This window comes from Pipra filicauda, unplaced genomic scaffold (assembly GCF_003945595.2).
Source record: "Pipra filicauda isolate LSUMZ 115617 unplaced genomic scaffold, ASM394559v2 scaffold2_size9829703_pilon, whole genome shotgun sequence".
Lineage (NCBI taxonomy): Eukaryota > Metazoa > Chordata > Aves > Passeriformes > Pipridae > Pipra > Pipra filicauda.
Window position 1 is genome coordinate 5,159,036 of NW_024104421.1, and position 14,796 is coordinate 5,173,831.

Below are 14,796 nucleotides of genomic sequence, written 5' to 3' on the forward strand. Positions count from 1 at the left end.
GAATATGGAGTATTGCCCATGACCTGACCGCAGAACTGGATGGTTTGCGAGGTGCAATCGCAGTGAGATGGAGCATAACACATCTAATACATGCCTTTGGATAGTTAGCAGCTACTATTTTTGGCAAAAAACTCCGCTGAACAAAAAATAAAAAAGAAGCAAAAACCTATGAAACCCTGAAAAATATGAGAAAGGTTAGTGTCTTTGGGGTTTATTTTTTTGTGCTCTATATGTTGGCATTTTCTGATTTGGATTCATTCAGCCTACATCTTACAAAAATGAAGCCTGTTCTGTGTGGCAGTGTGATGCTATCCTTAAAGGTGGTCCTCTGTGGAGTAGGTTCTCCAGTTCCCTCCTTCTGCCTCAAAGCCTCAAACTCATTACCAGGTTGTCATTGGTATGAAATCATTAATAAGTTCTTGGCTCCCATAGTCTGTGCTAATTGTGCTTTCTGCAACAAATTCTGTTCTCAAGGGGAAAAATATAAGAGAAAGGTGACAGAAGGGTGAACAGTAAGAACCTCAAATATGCCACCTCTTTTTTTCTCCCTTTGCCCTTATTACAATGTGTGAGACAAGCTGGTTATTTTTAGTTATTCTCAACAGTCGGTGCCAGTCAGCATCCAAGAGGTGGGCAGCAAGTCAAGCAGAGGTCAGACAGTGTTGTCACCCTTTCATTGTGATGGTCAAATCCACTTTTAAGCTTCAGGATTGAGAGAAATGCACTTTTGCTGGCAAATGTTTTAGATGTGTACGTGCAGATGCTCATACATAATCAGAGCTTTTCTGCCTCTGTGAGGTTATTGTTTAAAAAAACCCATCAAATAGGTAGGACTAGATGTGAATGCAATTTTTGTCTTCAGTGCTCATTCATTCTGCCTATATAGCCTTTCTTCTCCTGAAGCACGGTGTGGTGGCTCTTTCAGTTAAATGTGCCTTGAAGGCATCATCATAGATATGTGATTTTTCACTTCAGTGGAACGGTCAGGATGTCTGCTCTGATACTGGCTGTGAACTGTAGGTGAGGAATGGCTGTGGCATTACAGTGTCAGCTGCAGAGTGAGGTGAGTTAAAAATGGGCCATTTCCCATCAGTCCTGCATACATAGTCACGAAAATTCAATACTGTGAGTTTTGGCTACTGGTACGGGGTATTTTGCGTTTGCTGCTCATGTTTCCCCACATCTCATTTTCCTAAGGGAAATGGCAACACAACAGCAGCCAGAAAATACTGGATTCTGGTTCTTTGCTTAGTAACTAGATGTGATTAAAATAGCAGGGACAAAACTCTGATGAGTGTTGAAAAAGGAAAGTGTTTCTCTCAAGTGGTGGTTCATGTGCAGTGACTGTCTGATGAGGCACACAAGAGGGCTCGAGGCACATAAGAGAAGCAGGGAAGAAAAAGTAAAAAAATCTAAAGAATAAGTAGGGGCAGGGGGCTGTTGTCAAATAATTAGCAACATATTTAAGGGAAAAATTCAATATTTTGGCCAAATCAAGTCAGCAACAAGGTTTCCTAAACTCACTCTGCCTTGTCTTGCTCCAAAAATCTGAGAGGAAAGGGATGGCCTTGTTTTGTTGTGCAAGACATAAATGCAATGTGGAAGAATGACTGAATCCACAGACCCCTTTGCCAGATGCTGGAAAAGAAGTTCGAATTCACAAAGACATCTAAAAATGTTTGGAAGCAGAAGCATAAAAGATATCCAAAGAAGCCTATGGATAGGTTTCCTGATGATATATTCAGAAAAGTTCATAGACATTTTGTAGAGCTGGAGCTCACCTTATTTTGGCAGCAATTCTCCTAAACATTTTACTGCACAGTAAGTTGTTAAGCAAGTAGGACATAGCTATAGGTATAGATATATGTGATTACTGTGCTTTTGGTGTTAATTTTATTGAAGATCTTTGAGCCATCATCAAAATACTTTTGTTTTGGAGGCAGGACATACAGCTGTTTTTCATGCAACTTGGGTTGCCAATGCTCTATAAATGTCAGTGGCGATTTGAAGTCAGTCCCTTGACAGCTTTCATATTTTTTTGCCGTGTTTTATGCTTTTGTCCATTGCAAATGCTTTTAAAAAGCCAATTATGAGTTTTCAATTACCACTTTTCTCGTCCTCTAGAAGTTATGACTTACCTAACCTCACTACATAGTTTCTTTTCACCAAATTCATTGTGAGATGGAGTTTTATGCCAGAGTCGTAACTGCCATAAATCTGTTTTAAAATAAGTCACTTCATAGGCTACAAGTGAAATTGAACTTTAAATTGCTAATAGAATTTAAAAATACCTCTATATTGTTAGTCCACTTGAAACTATATTAACATCTTCAGGGGAAAGCAGTAATGGCAGTGGATGTTCTGAAGTTTAAAAAGTTTCAGAGCATTGGGAAGAAAAAAGAAAACTAGGTAGGTCTGTAAACTTAAAATAAGAAACATACAACCTTGCTGGTGTTTCTGTTTAAGAAAACCTTCTCCTTTTAGCATGTTATCAATAGTAATAAACTCTTTTTTTTTTTTTTTTATGGTCATCTCTAACACAAGGCAGCTGCACCACCTGCCTCCTGCTGAGTGCAGGCTGTGGATTGCCTGGGTGAGCTGAGGACCAGTTTTCAGGAATTCAATGAATACTAATACCTAGCTTCCCACTGCAGCAATCAGAAAGGCAAGGCAAATCAGCCACCAGCTCAGCTTCAGCAACATTTATGTAAATTAATCATTCTTTTACCATTTACTTTGGGGAATCATATTTCCTTTTCAGATCCAATAAATGCATGTTACAAACTGAAACTCTGAAGTTCCTCTACCACAGTCTACATTTTTGTTCTTAGCTGCACTCATAGATAATGGTGTTTTACACAGTCAGAATAACCAGTGCTACAGCCTCTGTAACTCTGTGCCCTGAGGTAGAAAGAGCCATGATCATCTATTTAAAGGCAGAATAGTTAGCAAAATATGTAGGGTTTTGACTACAACTAGAAAGCTCTTTGCTTCCAAAAGTCTCAAATATGTTGGAGATTGTTTTCATCCCTGTTGTCATTTATTTAAAAATCACGGCAATAACTCAGAGTGAACTGGAGAGATAATCTTTCATTCCATCAAGAAGCAAATGCAAAGACTGGGTAACCATCCTGTTTTACATATCATATTGCACTGACCCGTTCCTCAGGGGTTGTAAGCAAGCCCAAAACATTAAAACCAAAATAGGCTGGTTTCTTCTTTATTACATACCTCTGCTTAAAGAAATGTAGCCATGACTGTTTCTTTTCTGTCCAACACTGCAACAAAATTCTGATATATGCTACACCATCCTGCAATGCTGGTCTTATTTCTGAAAGCTAAAACCACAGTCAGGTTTTTTTACATGTATTTAAGTGTTATTGTTTAACAGGATTTTTTTTAATGCTGTGTTTTATAAGGAAACTCTGTCTCTTAGTTGTGCCTTGTAATAGTGGAGACAGCTCGAAGCATCATTCCCATCCTAGGTCTGGAGGGTCAAATTATTTTTAAAGCTAGTGCCACAGCTGAAAAACAGTTCAGGCCCTATAAAGGTGTCATTCAGTGGTGTGGTAAAATGGGTTGTGGAAACAACAGTAAAGTAAAATAAACACATGTCACTTCCTCCACTGAAGCACATAACTCAGGGGCTGCTGGGGTGCAGAGCCATGTGCCCTCTCCTGTTTTTGCTTACCATCTCCTGTCTGTAATCCATTAGAAACTTCTATTATTTCAGCATGATGGGGGTCAGCTTCTAAACATGATTTATTGCTACTTTCTCTCATGAATACAGAGACAGAACCTGTGCTTTCAGCTAGGCTGTTCTCCAGTTAAATTCAGATTTTTTTTTTCCTTGTTCTAATTTTTACTTTATAGTGTAGGATTTTATTGCACAGCCTTGATAGCCTATTATTGTTCAACCAAGGGTGGGGAAAAATAATGAGGTCTGAGAGAGATTGTATATGAAGTAGGCATTTTGATTGTTTTGGGAAGCACTTTCATGTTCTTGAGAAGATAGATTTAAAAAAAAATAAATTAGTATTGTCCTAAAGTTTTCTGTTTGCTTTTAGAAAATAAGTACTGAAATACTGATTTGACCCTTCGGCAAAGTGCACTTGTAATATGAAGTGTCTGTCTCTCTCTCACCCTCACCTTTCCTCCCGTGCTGCAGCCTCTGATGCCTGTGGTGGTACCCTGTTCACCCTGTTGGCCAGCTGAACAACTGTGATGGTTTCACTCTAGGCCTTCCTGGAGACCAGCTTGTAACCAGGAAGGAACTAGGAAAGTGATCACGGAAGTATTCCATGCTATTTGCTGCTTGGAAGGAGGTGGTGTTTGCTGAGGTCCCTGGGTCATTGGCCCTGGTCCAGAGGGCCGTTACTGGCTGTAAGGAATGTGGGACTGTTTCCCACCTTGCACCTGGTTTCCTACAGGTGAGTGAGCTGTGGGCTGGAGGAAGGTTCCTGGGACAGAAATGCCACCTGGGAAGGTGTACCCCGTGCTCATGGAGAAAGCCACAGGAGGGGGGACGACATAGGTTGGAGGTGGAAATCCTGGCCGGCTAGGAAGGGGAGGGAAGGCTCCTGGGTGATGAATGGGGATGAACTGGGAACTGCTGGCCTGACTTGGAGTCTGCGTTACAGGTGTCTTCCTGGCTTCGGACACCGGAGTCTTCCTCATCTCCGCCTGGGATTTTACCTGAACTGCATGTTCTACTTTCCCGCTTCCTGCATCTTATCCAAGCCGCATTTCTTGGTCTCATTCTTCCTTTTATTGTTGTCCTTCTTCCCATCGTTCTTAGTGGCCACTATTCCTTTGCTAAAGTCCCACCTTTCCCTCGCTACGTCTTTCGGGGGATAAATGCGCCCTTGCTCCCTGTTCAGCTCCTGGGGCTTGATGTTCTCTTTGAACGTGACCATTGGCTTTTCTCCTGCATCACAGTTGTTGCTCAGGCTTCTGCCAGAGGCCAGAACTGACTTGAGTCCAGGGCTCCCATCGGCACACAGTGGCTCTGCCATGGATGTCTCCTGCAAGGCGAGACTCTCTTTGGCTTCACTAGGGTCCTCCAGTAACAGCTCTGGGATTTCTGTCACAAACAACAGCTTTCCTACCTCGTTTTCACACTGAATCAACCTCGGCTGATTATCAGCGATCCATTTGCCTGTGAAGATCAGGCGCTGCTGCCGTATCCGACGTTGCTGCCCTTCTTTATCTCCTGTAATTGCCTGGTGGCTTTGGAAAAATCCAAGTTCCTGAACGAAGGCCTCAGAGCCAGGAATCCTTGCAACTCAAATTCTTCTGGAAGGGGGGTTGCATTATTACTGGATAGATCTTCTTCATGAGGCTGGAAGCTGTTTAGAAGAGAGATCAGCCAGGGCCATATGCGTCTTTCATCAACCACTGCCTCCTGGAAAACACTGGGCCTAAGTTTCAGCCAGTCCATGGAAACCTTCACAACTGGAAGAGGATATGCAGCCCCAGAGTCCTCCTGGTAGTCATTTTGTAAAGGACACTTGCACAGAACTCCAAGAAAAGACATGAAGAGAGCCAGGAGCTGTGTCCAGCAGAGCTGCTCATCCTGGCTGTAGCTGTGCTGCTCCGTTTCGTTGCTGAAGTCTCGCAGGTGATGCAGTTGGAACAGGTTGATAACAGTGATGTGGACTAACTGCTGAGAATTGAAGGCCTTCTGGAACAACAACCTCTTGAACTGTTCTTCCAACTTTTCTCGAAGAGGACTCAGCTTCTCCAAGCTCTTACTCAGATACACATGGCCATGGAATTTAATAAATGCCTTGATGAAGTCAGAATGCTCCATCGAGTCTTCACCTCATCACGACTTTCCAGTGCTTTAGAAAGTGCTTTTTGTAGGTTAGTGGAGGCAACTGGGAAAGGAAACTTCACAGCAATGCTTCTGCAGTACTAGAAAATTGTGGTCAAGTAGTCTCCTTTGGAGGAAGCTAGGATAGCCAACTGATTATAAGGCTGACCATTGGAAGGGGCAAGCTGAGCTGCATGTCTATAGTACGACTCTGCCTGGCTGGTCTGATTCCTATAGCGAGCAATATCTTCAAGGTGAACAAGGCAGTACTAAGATAAGGGCCTCCTCCTCCAATCATCCACACCTCCAAGAGAAGGTTGGGTCTGGAGGGGTAGGAATAATTCTCCCTCCGATTGAGGGGGATGCTTTGGCTCCTTCTTTGCGTCTTTTGTAACACTGAATGTGTAGTCAGGATATAAATCATCAAGCGACAACATACCACCGGCCGTTTGTACTGTTGCTTTCTTTTCTCTTGATACTGCTCTATATTCCTTTGGGTGTGCCCCTAGTTTTTTTGGACGTGCTCCTTCCCGTGTAACCGTTTCTTCCTCTCTGGCAGCTGCTTCTTCTCTTCCAATCGCTCCTTCCTCAGTCACAGCCACTTCTTCCTCTCTCGCAGTCGCGCCTTCATCTCTTGCTGTTGCTCCTTCGCCCGCTGCTGCCGCTCCTTCATCCATTGCTACCACTCCTTCATCTACTACATCTTGTGTGGATTGGATAGGTTCTTCTGTTCCTTCTTCTTCTTCTTCTTCTTCTCTTTCTTCTGTGCATTCTGGTTGCGGAGATGGGTCTGTAAGTTCCTTGATCTCCCTTACCCACGTCTTCTTCTTCTTAATAGGGGCAACGATGACTTTCCGGTTCTTAGCTTGAGTCCCAGTTCTAGTGGACTTAGTAGAAACGGCATTGACTTCAAGTTGTGTTTGGACCCCAACTTCTGTGGACCTAATAGGGACATCACTGGTTTCAAGTGGCGTGGTTTGGGTTTCTGTGTCGACCTTAACCTTTTGAAGGTGGTCTGTGGCAGCTCGATAAGCATTAGCCAGGCCCCAGCACAAAGCGGAGAACTGCATATTCGGATCTTTGTAGGAAAAACACCCTTCTGCCAAACAGTGGGCCATCTCACCAGAATCAAACATTTGTTCTGGTGTGAACTCCCAATTAATGGGGGGTGACACATGTCCTACTAATCTACCGAAATCTCCCCAAGCTCCATGCCACCCGGGGACTGGCCTGTCTGCAGCCCTTTCCAAAGTTCCAGCGAGTCCCTTTGAGGCATGATCTTTCCTACAAGAGGGAAAGCAATACAACACCATTCTTCCAAGTTTAAGGAGCACTTCCAGTACCTTTATCAATGACAGTACTGTTGCAACAAAATTTATATAGTAATTAGAGCCGATTCTAACCATGGGGATCTCCTTTACCAAACCTTCGATGTCAAAATTAAAGAATGGAAGCAATTCGTTCCATCCATCCTCAAGGTCTGGACATCTCCCTATAGGGTAGCCTAAAACAGGTATAAAGATGGCTAGAATTATAAGACAAATTAATGAAACAGCCATTGGTTTTGTTATTATTTCTTCTTGATCCCAAAACAAACCTTTGTTTATATAAACAAAGTTTCCTTGGCTGCTTTCCCAGACTCTGGCAGTGTTCCCAGACCTGTTCCCGAAACAATAGATTGGTTTGCAAAACAACACCGAGCTTGACTGTCTTCCCGGAAAATGTTTATCAAAACAAGCCAAACTTAACCAAAATATCCCACTTCTGACACCAAAAATGTTGTGCAAGTTTCGAGCTGTCTTCCCACCAAGTCCCCGAAACTCGACAAGGACCTGTTTCCCAGAGAGGGAAGAGAAAAGAAACGACTTAAGCAGCCAAAGCTATAGCAAAAATATATATATATATTTTACATATGAGACAGATATATACACTGAGAATACTATACACCACAACTCCAGAAATCCCAAACAGTTCCCCAAAAAGGGAAGAGGGGGAGGGAGAAGGGAGAAGGACAAAAACGGACAAAGACCGAGCAAGTCAACCAGCCAACTGAAGGTAAATTAGCAAAATCTCACCACTTCCCTTCAAACAGGCAGGATGGCTGGACACGGCCCAGCGCTCTCCCCTCACGCGTGGCAGATAACAGCAGTCACTGTAGGCCTCAGCTCCAGATAAGCCCGACCGAGACAGAGACCCACCGTTCTCGAACCTCGCCGGAAAGGAAGAGAGCGAGGTCCCTCCTGCTGGCTTTATTTATACCTCAAGTTACGTAAAGGAATAGCATGGAACATTTCCGTGATCACTTTCGTAGTTCTTTCCTGGTTACAAGCTGGTCTCCAGGAAGGCCTAGAGTGAAACCATCACAACAACATTGCAGCACTAGTATCTGGAATTTTCACAATAAAAAGCTTTACTGAAAGATTAAAATGTCATTTATTTAAAGAACTTAAGCTATGCAGACAGATAAAGAATAAACAAATTCTTTTAATAGCAGAGATAGTTTTCCCGAGGTGAACATTTTTCTGTATTTATGTACTTAGTGTTTCTCAGAAGAGGCCTCAGACTTCTTTTAAAACAAATTATTCATCATGTATTATTGTCACATAGTCCAAGCCACATCCCACCACTTCTCTTAAATCCAGCCAGATTTAAGGTACAGTTGTACTGAGATGTTTAACTGTGGTGATGGAGATGTGTCATGGTGTACTGAGCTCCCTTGTGCATGGCTGGGCTTTCAGAGGGCACCGACTGCAAGGAATGTGGTCCTAGCCGAGGTTTTCTGTGCTGTCTGGTAGCTGGCTGGCAGCTAGTGATAGTACTTGGGGCTTATTCAAAGAGCATTTTTATCCCAGAGGAGAGGGATGAATTTCCTGTGGCTCCAGCGTGGCTTTCCTGGGAGTGGATAATCAGGACAGAAGTCAAGTTCTGAGGGGACGTGGATATGAAAGAACAACCAAAGCATTAATAGATCATCATTCCCGATTATGATAATGAATGTTAAGAGGATGTCTCTGGATTGATGGGATGGTAGGCTTTTGTTTGTTTGCCAAGATCACTGCTGTGTAAGGTAAGTAGGACTGGTCGTTCTGTGTTTTAAGAGAAGCTAATAAGGGAAAAAACATTCAGAGCTGATACCACCAGGTCTTTTATCAGCCAGGAAGTGGCTTTTCAAACCTCATTTGCTGTTGTTTCTGAGTAAAGGGAGAACTACAGATATGTCTTCTCTCGCAGACTCAAACATCTTTCCTGTGCATTCCCTCCCAGGAGGACTGCATTCCTTTGTTTACCTGTGCATTATTGACTTTCATATATTTCGCAGCCTTCTACTTTTAATAATTTTGTGCCTTACTCTGGCCAGACACTTGCATTTCAACTATCCTCCATGTAAAAATAGCCTGAAGGCAGACTCAGGCATGCACTACATCTTCAACTAAGTTAAGAAATTCCTTATTCAGGGAATGCAGTTGGTTATACCCTTCAGCACTGCGCCATTATAGAAAAATCACCATCCCTCAGCTTTGTGCCCTGATTCCAGGACATTAAACCTCAGAGTTATTGTGGAAAAAACTAATGCAGGATTTGCATTGGAATAAAGTTCTGCAACATGGAAAACATTTCCAACCTTCTTACATTACAAGAATTACCCCGGAAGGCTTTTTTTCTCTATGGTACAGAGAGCTGGCTACAAGAAGCATTTTACCTGATGCCAGCTAAGACTTGAGAAGCTCTGTTCTAGTCTGTGGCCTTATTTGACTTGTTCTTTTTAAATGTTTATGTGAGGAATAGGTTTCTGAGACCCTAAGTGCTGTGCTTTTTTTTTCTTCTTCCTTTTTTCCTTATTTTTTTACTTTTTTTTCCCAGAATTGGTCTCATCTAGGTATCAAGAGGCATCAAAGACCTGTTTGTCTGCATGGTATATTTACAGATTTTGGCCAAAGTTAAGCCCTAAGGCATCATTGTTGACTTCTGATGAACTAGATCTAATATATATTTACCTCATTGTTTGAAAATTGCTCCTAAAAACTGCTACATGTTGGTGTTTAACTGTTTACATAGTGGCATGCTAAGTGAAAGAAAAAACAAGGAGATAAAACCCTCAACACCTCTCTTTGATGAACTAATTTTCTTGTCCTCTGTGTGCAACACTGCACTTAGAGCTCACAAATGAGTTTTTAGCTGTTAACGATAATAGTGATAAAACCAGTTCTTTTTCTTAAAAGGCTGTACTGTGCTCTGTAGGCAAGGAAATACTCCACTAACTGCTCTAATTAAGGCATTTCTCCTTTGGAACATATGGCAGGATGGGATAAATAGGCAGGAAGAAGGAAGGTTTTTTTCTTTGACCAAGGTATTTTTTTTTCCCCCATGTGTTTCATACAATTGTATAAATTCAAAAAGTGCCCCAAACCAGCCATGGTTTACCTTCTGTGGCTAAGGTTTTGGCTGTCTATAAATGCTGTCACACGTGTTTTGTCTGGGCATACTAGTTGTGCTCTAAACTAGTCTTCTTTATTGACAAGATAAAGGTGTATGTGCTGTTCAAGATAATCTTCTCCAAAAGAAAACCCTGCCTACAAAGAAACCAAACCCGACGTAGCTACAAGCAGACTGCATACAGTTCACATTCGTTCTGAATAGTGGTCCTTTAAAAAAGAAAGCCCACGAATTAGCAGGAATGGGGTATCTGCGTATGTGATTTCCTTTTAGAACTACTAATACTATAATGCTGGGCAGTCCATAATATTTGATTCCAGGGGAAAAGAAGTGAAATTTTCTGACTTAGCTTCAGAACATTATATTTCATAGGGGAGTCATTTTCTAATATTGTGGAAATTATAAAGATCATCTGGATAAGTGAGGACTAGCAGTTCCTCCTACTGCCATCTGTTCAGCTCCCTGCCCACTTGGTGAGATAATTTAACTAGTCTGTTCTTATAGTGCACATTTATCTTATTCAAATGAGGGGTAAAACACTATGGAAATAAATTCTGTTTGCAATAAGACTTTTGTTTTTAAAATCAAGTCATGTTTTGCAGATTTCCTGCCTCTGTATATGAAGGCACTCATTGTTTTGACTGCTGATCAAAATTTTGCACTGAGTTTTAAATATGATTTAAGTTCTTAAGGTGTATAATTTTTACAAATTCGTTATAACGAGATGAATTTTTTCCCCTTATGGGGACGTTGAGGCTCTGAGGCTTAATTTTTAGTATCTGGATAAGACATCCCCATTTTTAGTAACTGGGGATCCAGTTTAGCTACCCTCTTGCATTTTTTGGTTCTGACACTTAGTGATCTATGTGAGACGGTGGAGAAAGATTGCGTTGCATCCTAAAGCTCAGAAATTCCTGGGATTCTTGTATCCACAGTACTATCTCAAGAGTACTGCTTTTCCTACCCAAGGTTCAAATATTGTAATCTTTTTTCCAGTGTTCCTGATATTGAAGAGCTTTTAACAGAGGTAGTATGCATCTATTTGGTTCTTCTTTATATCTTGTGAAAGAAGACCCAGATTGTCAGGTACCAACTCTGTTTCACATATATTTTGTGTGCTTAAACACAGAAATAATTAGCAACACTGTATTTCCCCGATGGAGTATTTAAACAATCCTTTTGTTTTGTTATTTGATTACAGAGTATTACAACTGTCTTTCTCTTTAAAGAAAAGTTTTTTCTTTCACTTTAAGAAATCCCTTCTGTATCAACTCTTTTTCTTCCATTTCCCCATTACTTTCAAAGATGTGTACCAATGCTAAATCCAAGTTACCAATTCAGATTCTAAGCAGGAAAAATTGCATCACTGGCTTTTGTTCTCCTGTGAAAGTCCATATTAATGGAGACTGCCTTATATAAAACACTCTCCTTTCACCTTTGAAAACAAAGAAGAGTTCCTGTCTGAAACAAGTACTGCAGCATTTCAGTGTTTTTAGAGACCTGTACTGAGCTTTATCCAGAGCCTTGACTGTCCTTATCAGTGCAATGCACAATCAGCACCAGTGTTGGGGTGATGAAGTGCATGGTACTGTCAGAGCACCATCTCCAAGCCATTTCCCAGGGCTGGGAAAAGGGAAACCTTTGGACTTTGTGCAGAGCTTGACAGAGAGATGATGCTTGACCTCCAGACCAGTGCAATAAAATACCTGTGCCACAGTCTGGTGTAGGTTTTGTGTTCTGCTGCCACCTTACCCATCCCTTCCAGTCTTGCACTTGTCGGAAACATGGGCTCCTAGTAAAAGCTCACCAATCTGACAGTGTATTCTGTATTCTTCCCCTGAATATCCTGTATTTGAATCAGACTTTTGTAGAAGAGAAAGGGGCTGATGCTAGAGCTTGTGGCATGGGATATCTCTTATCACAGTCTGTTACACCTAAGCAAAATGTGTGAAGGTAGTTCTGTAGTAGGAGGAAAAAATAAGATTTAGGTGTGATTAGTCAAGCTCTGACTGACCTTGATTTACTACCCTTCATTTCAAGCAAGCATTCAGAGCCTTGTCAAACATAACAAGAATGAAAAGCCATATTATGATATATATGACAGAATATATATATATGATAGGATATTATGACTGACTTTTTCTGTTGTACGCTTTTAATGTGGGCTAATTAACACACACTAGCTGGTATATGTTAAAATATGCATTCTCACCTAGGCAGGTCTGCACTTTGGAAACAAAAATTTGTGTCCACAAGGATTCCCCAGCCTCTCCTTCCACTGAGCTGAGAGCCAAGAATACGACAACTCTTTTACTGACTGTTGGGGTTTCTTTTTCAAAATGATAAGTTGGTTTTATTTTGTTTTTCTTAATTAGATTTCCCTCATGAATATGAGAATATGGTCTTAAAATTAAGGGGTAACTTGGAAGAACATTTTAGTTAAAAAAAAAAAAAGGACTTTGACTGCCAGAGGGTATCTTAAGGTTTATAAAGAGTATTAGAGACTGGTTCGTCTCTTTGTCCACAAGACAGAGAGCATAGTGACATAGACTGCTGCTTTTGGTCTCTGCTTCTGATTTTTTTTGTTGGGGCGTGATAATTTCTTTCTTTTTAGCAAATAAATAAACACCTTAAAACATTTGTTAAGACTGGGGTACTAATGCATTTTATTGATGAGGTTTGGCAAAGGAGCAGCCTGCAAGATTAGCAATCTTTTTTTATTTTCTTGCAACCTTTATTAAAAGTTTAAAAAGTTATTAAAAATTTAGCTATTTTGAATTATTTGTTTGTATTTCATTAACTGCTGTTTAACCCAAATGGCAGATGCTGGGGAGAAACTAGTATTTAATGCAGGTTCAACATACTCATGCCTCTGTTGAAAAAATGGTGAATAAGAAGTAAAAGTTGGAGGGACAGAAGAACAAAAGATTTTGGCAGTCCTTATTGGAAAGAAAAAGGACCAAAAATGGTAGAGGAGAGAAAAAATTGAATTGATGGTGGTGTTGGGCAGGGTGGGATGTTTTTATTGCTGAGTTTAGAACAAGTCAGGGCAGAAAAAGCTTTCAGTACAATGTTTAGATTTGAGAAAAACGGTTGAAAAAGATTTACTGGAATTTCTCTGGGTTACCCAAACACATCCCCAAGAGAATGAGAAAAAAGAAAATTAAAGTCTGTTTGGAACAGGAGTGTTCAGTTTTGCTTGAAATCTTTCTTGTCTGTTAGGAAACTTGCAGGCCTACTCTGAAATATAGAGTTTACTGAGTAAAAGCAGTTTCTAAATAAAATAGCAGCTTGGTCAGGGTCAAACAGCAGCCCATCAGAACAGTGCTACAGCAACTCCAGCCCCTTAATGGGATTGACTGAGGAAAATGTTTAGGCTTTATGCTACATTTATTTACAGAAAGGGCCTGGTAGCAGTGGTTGTGATACTGTGAGAAACAGAGTCTCGTGATAAAATAATTTTTCAAATTAGAATTTATTATATAGTAGAAGCAAGCAGCGCTGGGTGACAGAAGGAGTCTTGCTCCTAAACCTGCCACTGTGTATCAGATACACAGTGTGTGTATCTGATATTTATTTCAAATATCTCATACATATTCATTACATCATATACATTTTACATCACTACTGCAGGTGTTCAATATATGTTTATTTTTACAGCTAAGACTAATTTGTTATCTCTACGACAAGTTATAAATCCATATGTTCTTCAACAAAAGGAGCCAGCATGCTACTGACCTGATCTGGTTTGGACATAATTCCTGGGTAGGAGGACAGGGAAGGTGATGGTCTGTTTTATGTCTTTATGGGGGTGCAATTAAGTTTTACAATCTGTTTGTTTTTCTTCTTTCCTGAGGTTACATTAACCCATTTGTTTCCTTTGCTGACACGAATTTAGAGTTTATTACAATACCACAGTTTGCTAGGCTAATAACCACGAGTACATCTGTATTCTGTCTAGGTGCTCCTGAAACTCAACTGACATGATTTCTGGGGGACTCAAGAGTGTGTGGAAAAATTATTTAGGATTCAGAGGCTGATGTCTTATGCTTTTGTTCCTATCTGAGAGCAGTCTCCAAAAGCTTCCCATTTAGTGATGAAAGCTGGGAAGGTCCACAGGGAAAGGCACAGTTCTTACTTTCTGAGGACCAAGGCCAGAAATGGATTTTTAGCTTAAACTTGAGGCTTTGAACTGCACACAGAAAGAAATCCGTACCTTCATGGAAACCCAGGGATTTTGACTTAGTGCCTCCCACACAATTAACGTCTCTGATTCGTGATGGGGATTTTCTTTTCCTAAAGCAGCTCAGCTCTCTTCCCTGTGCTTGCTGCAGCTTTGCCACTCCTGCGGCAGACACTAAACTGCTGCAAAGTGATGGCCACCATACTCTGGAACATTAAAATGGGTAGCACTTTAATTTCATATACTGGGGCAGTTTGGCCACTTGGTCTTAAGGAGCTTCCATCAACTGAGGGAGGATGAGGGCAAAGAACAGGCAGGTATGGCTGCAGGGTTAATTTTTTCTCCTCATTGTTTCTGGCTTTCT

The 14,796-nt window shown here is 41.1% G+C and overlaps 1 protein-coding gene and 1 pseudogene across 7 annotated transcripts in view; one reads left to right on the plus strand and one right to left on the minus strand.

Moving 5' to 3' along the window:
- BICD1 (BICD cargo adaptor 1) overlaps positions 1-14,796 on the plus strand; it is a 177,151-nt gene that overhangs the window by 97,938 nt on the left and 64,417 nt on the right. The window lies entirely within an intron of this gene.
- LOC113990851 lies at positions 1,118-6,885 on the minus strand (annotated as a pseudogene).